Source organism: Cervus elaphus, chromosome 7, assembly GCF_910594005.1.
Source record: "Cervus elaphus chromosome 7, mCerEla1.1, whole genome shotgun sequence".
Taxonomy (NCBI): Eukaryota; Metazoa; Chordata; class Mammalia; order Artiodactyla; family Cervidae; genus Cervus; species Cervus elaphus.
In genome coordinates this window covers 22870048-22876214 of record NC_057821.1, presented here as the reverse complement: position 1 = coordinate 22876214, position 6167 = coordinate 22870048, and the positions used below count along the sequence as shown (strand labels likewise).

At 35.7% G+C, this 6167-nt stretch overlaps 1 long non-coding RNA gene across 1 annotated transcript; it reads right to left on the bottom strand.

Moving 5' to 3' along the window:
* Positions 1-252: 252 nt before the first annotated feature.
* On the bottom strand, positions 253-5648 carry LOC122697175. Its single transcript, XR_006342007.1, has 3 exons — positions 5597-5648; positions 2964-3129; positions 253-1836 (listed from the first exon to the last, which is right to left on the bottom strand). It is a non-coding gene; the product is annotated as an uncharacterized LOC122697175 (long non-coding RNA).
* Between the last annotated feature and the right edge of the window lie 519 nt (positions 5649-6167).

The window sequence follows — 6167 nt, the reverse complement described above, 5'->3', positions numbered from 1 at the left end:
CACATCTAGCATGATGCAAGCATAATGTACATACTCAATAATTGTTTTATTTGTTGGAGAAATAGAATTAAAAAAAAAATCTTCTCCAAATCCAGAAATCCTTCTCTCCACATAGGTAATAGAGAAAGAAAACAATTTTATTACTGAACTGCATTAAACCAGAACATGGTGTGCATCACATAATCTGCTAAGAAATTGCAAAAACAGAAAGAAATCTCACCATTTTATATAACCAAGCAGATACAACCCATTACAAAAATGTTATTAAGATAAAAAAGAACTAGTCCTCAAGTAAGAGGATTTGACAGCACCATTTGTCACTGTTAAAAGATAAACTGAAGCATATTACCATTTGTCACTGTTAAAAGATAAACTGAGGTAAACATTTTGAGTTTATTTGAACAAAGATCAACTTGAATCTGCCAGCATCCATTCTAGCAGCAAGGAAGGAACACCAAGGAGCTGTACAAAGTGAAAGACTTTTATAGTCAGAAGGGAGAAGGAACAAGGAAATTATTCTGGGCAAAAAAAATAGGGTTTTTATTTTAAAGTTATTTTCCTTTAGGGGATGGTAGGGGCCTATCAGGCAGATGACCTAACCAGTGGGATCAGGTGGTTCCTGATTAACTGGTTTTACGATTCCACTTATGGGACAACTGAACTATAATTAACTCACCATTTGGTGACTTGAGGCTTAGCATAACCAACTCCATTTTTGGCCTGTTGCCTTGCTTTTAGCATCACACAGAGTTCATCTTAGATTCACTAGGTAATTGGGATGACCATCTGTATCAGCTGGCTTTATACACAGGAAAAGTAAATTTCTCATTTCTTTTTCACAGGAGGTAGTTTTGCAACTTGGAGTCTTGCCAGTCACCAAAGTGAGGTGCCTCTCCTTTCAGAGATAACTGATGTTTATGTTCCAAAGAAATGGCTCCCGGGTCACTGAGAAAGATATTCCTAGGTCATAAAGCTGACCAAAGACCTACGTAGTTTTCAAAACGCTGAATATACAATTCAAAGCAAGGAGGTGAAAGTACTTACAAAGTTTTCTACAGTAAATACTCCAAGAGGAAGAGAAACTTCTGCCCTTACTTTCAATAGGGAGAATTTAATTCTTTTTCATTTTTATTTATCCTCAGAAATTAGATTTTAAAAGCTTTGAGGAAATAACTCAAGAACATTTTCTTTATTACAAGGAATTTTCTTCTCTCGTGGTGACACTTGGAAAGCTATAAGAAGATTCATCTTGACCACCTTACAGAACTTTAGAATGGGCAAGAAGGCTCTAGAAGACAAGTTATAGAGGAAAGGCAGCATCTCATAAGGAACTTTGAGCCTCACAAAGGTGTGTAGAATTAAAAAAACATATTTTATTTATTATGAGAAAGAAGTCAACAAAAGGTATACTTTTAATTATTTTGACACAATTTCAGATTTGTAAAAAAAAAAAATCCCAAGAATATACAAATAATTCCCAATATCTTTCTAGTCTTCTCCAAAATTCCCTAATGCCATCCTGTTACATTTGTTATTTTTTTCTCTCCCTCTTTTTCTGAATTGTTTGAGATATTCTGCAGAAATGCTGTCCCTTTATTCTTAAATATTTTCATGTATTTTCTCAAAATAAGCAGACATTCCCTTCTATTTCCAAAGTCCCATTTTCCAGAATCACAAAATTAACATCAACATGGAATCATTAACTAATCTGAAGAATTTATTCAGATTTTGTCACTAATGTAAACAAATCATGGCTCACACATGGCATTCAGTCATTGCGTCTTCTGCCGTCTTTAATCTGGAACAGTCTATCAGATACAGGTATGTTTCTGATCCCTTTAAACAATGTAGAGATAATTTCAGGTTACTTTTATCAATATGAGGGGATAAACAAACCAAAAACTCATTTTCATGTCGAGTTTTCTCATTTCCTTAAGAAATTGAGCTTATTCCTTATTCAAAATGAGTCCATTTGAATATTATCATCACTGTTGCCAAGTTGAATATGGAGAGAAATTATCAAAGGTAGATGACCCTTAGGTGAACGCAGAGAAGAAACAGAAGCCTCGGGGACCCAGGTGCTAAATTAGCAGCCCCTGTGCATTTAGCAGAAGCTCTTGGCAGTTCGGAGAAAGTACATTCAGAAAAACCACTATTTCTTTTCGAGTGCTAGGCTCCTAACAGACATTAATTTCTCAGGGCTATGTATACACAGCCGCCCATATGCCCTTCTGTTTGTATATGAAGAAGAAAACACATTCTCTATAAGGATTCCCCCTTCAGCTTTACATTTAAGGTAGCTGCTGATGTTAAAAGTGAATCTTAGCAACTAGAATGCACTTCACTTGAAAATAAATACACATCTGCTGATACATGTTTAATACTATGAACAGCTTTCAGTGATACTGACAAAAATAGAACCCAGTAGCAGAAGAGGCTAAAGCAAGGAATTGCTCTAGATGAAGTTCTTTAAAATATGATCATTTTAACCATCTAGATATCCTATTTTAAACTTTTAAAATTGAATGCAGCCTAGAAGGTCGAAATATTTCCCAATATAATCTGCATTAAAACTCTCCTACACACACATGCACACACACTGAAATGCCCCTCACCTGGCCCATTCTAACTTCTTTGAGTCAAATGCAGCTTTCCTTTGACATACATTTTTAGTTTTCCTTGTGGCAATCTTTTTTTTTTTTTTTTTTTGTGGCAATCTTTTAACCAAATTCTGGGTATTTTTCGAGGTCCAGTGTAGTCTCACCTCTCCTTGTAGGCCATGGTCACCAATAATCCCTTTTCTCTATGAAATCCTTCATCTGATAGTCTATCCCAATCAGTCTGGAATTGGTTTAATACTCTGTATGTGAATACAGTTTTCTCCTACCACCCAAAAGTAGACCGTTCCCACTAAGTCTTTCATAAGCCAGAATGGCATAAAAAAAAAAAAAAGAAGCAAATACCTTGAGATTCATCTTGATAAGGGATGCACAGAACATATAGAGATAAAGCACAGATGCTCATAGACACAGTTCAAAGCTATGGCGGCTTGATGCTGAGTGTAGTTCCTCGGGAAGACGCTTGGTGGCGCCACTCAATCCAAGTTCCAGCTGCCTTTTCAAGGGTTTGCTGCAAAAACCAAAATCAACAAAACAACAGGAACCCCACTTAAGGATTTTGCTTTTTTTTGGTAAAAGCAAAAACCATCTTCGGATTTCTTTTGGTTTACGAAACAAATACTAATGTAGATCTTTTGTGAAAGTGAAGTGGCGTAAAGCAAACTTTTGAGAATCGGCCACCTGTTTTCCAAATCCGATTAATGAGTTCTCTTGCAGGAAAGCCCCTTGAGGTCAAAACACTATGAACGCTTCTGTGGCTAACATCATTGTGTCCGTGTTGCTTGGAAAACAGTTTGACCACCAAGACACCCCATTCCTAAGACTCTTAACCTTGACAGATCCAGTGTGAAACTCATTGTCAGTCCTCCAACTGCCGTACCTGTGTCCTTATTCACTTTTACTTCCTCTAAGGTGCCCCTGACTGTTTTCAAGAGACCACGAAAAAGTACTTATTAGAGAATCACCATTTCAAAAATATACACTTTCTGAAACATTGAGTATTAACCTGCTTGGTTAAGAGATCTGATAAGTCTCGCATCACAGAATCCTGCATCAAGTATTCTATGTTGTAGGGATGGTGAATTACACCAGTAAACAGTTTATTATATGGTTTTAGCAGATTCTTACCATCTTGACCATCTTTGATCTGTCCTACTAGTTATGCATGGAATGTGCATAAGCCATTAATGAGCAAGGAGCACTCAGAGGAATCCACTCAGGAAAGTGAATTTTAACAGAAGAGGACTGTCAGTTATCACTAAATAAAACCTTAATATTTATTCTGAGCCATGTCAATGCACAATAGTTCTGCAATCCAATTTTTTACACTTACAGATTAAGTTGCTATCTTCTAGAATGTATGAAAAGAAGAGCTTTGTCAGTTAGTTCTCCTTTTCAATAATACCATGGACAATCAACCATATTATTTGACTTTGGAATTTATACTCTTAACATAAAAATGCAGCTTTGCTCTAAACACAAATGCTAGAGAACACTGGGTTGGACAACAATGAGGACTAATTTTAAGTATGACCTTTGTATCTCTGCTATTTATTAAGTCATTTGGCAGGGGTTGGGAATCCCTTTGTGAATCTGACCAAATATATAAAGCATGTCTCTCAGAAAATGAATACACTGATAAACACTAAATTTAACAAACAGTGAACTTTTTAAGGGTTAGGGAATACTGGACTTAGGTGATATTTCTCTGAGACCTGTGGACAGTCAGCCTGTTGCAAATTTTAAAAAGAATTATTCTGATCCTTCAAGGGAACGACAGTCATAAATGTGTTGTTGTTGTTCAATCACTAAGTCGTGTCCGACTCTTTGTGACCCCATGGACTGCAGCACACCAGGCTTCCCGGCCATTCTCTGTTCCAGAATTTGCTCAAACTCATGTCCATTGAGTCGGTGATGCCATCCAACCATCTCGTCCTCTGTTGTCCCCTTTTCCTCCTGCCTTCAATCTTTCCGAGCATCAGGGTCTTTTCCAATGAGTCAGCTCTTAGAACATCTGGTGGCCAAAGTATTGGAGCTTCCGCTTTAGCATCAGTCCTTCCAATGAATATTCAGGACTGATTTCCTTTAGGATTGACTGGTTTGATCTCCTTGCAATCCAAGAGACTCTCAAGAGTCTTTTCCAGCATAATTTGAAAGCATCAATTCTTTAGCACTCAGCCTTTTTTTATGGTCCAGTTCTCACATCTGTACATGACTACTGGAAAAGGCTTAGCTCTGACTAGACAGACCTTAGTATACTATATTGAACCAAAATAGTTTGACTTGGAATCATCTGGGATTTTGCAAGCAAAACACTTAGATTTATAACTCTGCCCATAAAGCCAATATCATTTTTATGTCTTACCTAAACTCTAAGTACATATATCTATGACCAGAGGTGCAACATGCTAAATACTTTGGATACACAGAATTTATTGTAAGTCATAGCAATATTTGTTATATGTTAACTAAATTCTGATAAATGAAATCCTGTTGTCTAGTCCAGTCTGCCACTGTTAATTGAGATAAAATCTAAGTCTATAGGAGATGCTATTTCTATAACACTTATAGAAATAATGGTGTCCTTCTCATTATCCCAAGCATTACATTTGTATATTTAATTTACTTTGTTGTTTTTTACTCTCTGAGCTTTTCAGTATGTTTCCTGTTTTGGGGTTCCTCCTAAAAACATATAAGACTATACTCAGGAATAAAGATGAATTATTTTCCTTTATAAGGATGACTTTCCTCCATCACCATCATAAACTTGACAAAAATGATTCAAGAAGCTTAACTGATGCCTTTTTGGTCAGACAGCAGGAGATAATGACATTTTCTTCAGGGGTCACTTTAGCATATTATTTATTATGTGATTTAGTTAATAGCATCTTGAGGAAAAATACTTCTTTCAGAGAAGAAAGATAACTGGACTCAAGTTAATGATGACAGATTTGTACACTACAAAAAACATTACTTACTACATTTTTGCATCCTCAAATATTTTCCACTTCTTTTCATATCACTCTCTGAAAAAAACAAGATATATGGAAGATCTCAGATATGCTTTCTGGTGGAATTAATATTCTTTTTTCTTTGCAGTCATGAAAAATATGTTTCAATTGACAAACTCGAGAGATCACTTAATCTTGTTTTAAAGAAACAGTGCCAGGAATATTCTAATCACTTAATTAAAAACTTATTCCCAATCTTCCTAAATGAGAAATAGACTTTCCCAGTTTTTAGAATTATTTTTTATTAGTATCTGAGATGTGCTTTATCCTAAAATTCTGCATAGCAGTCTCAAAAAATTTCCACTCAATTGAGGGAAGAATGCAAGGCTTTATTCTTTAAATTCACATGAGCTTGTGATGATTACCCAGATAAAATTATTTCATCATTAATTATTCCTTTTCCTCTTTCAGAAGAAAGTTACATCTACTGATTATTTCAATGATGATACTTTGGTGGTATTTGTTAATAATCTGTTTGCAACAGGTACAGAGAGCATGGTTTCCACCCTGTGCTGGAGGATTCTGTTTATGTCACAAT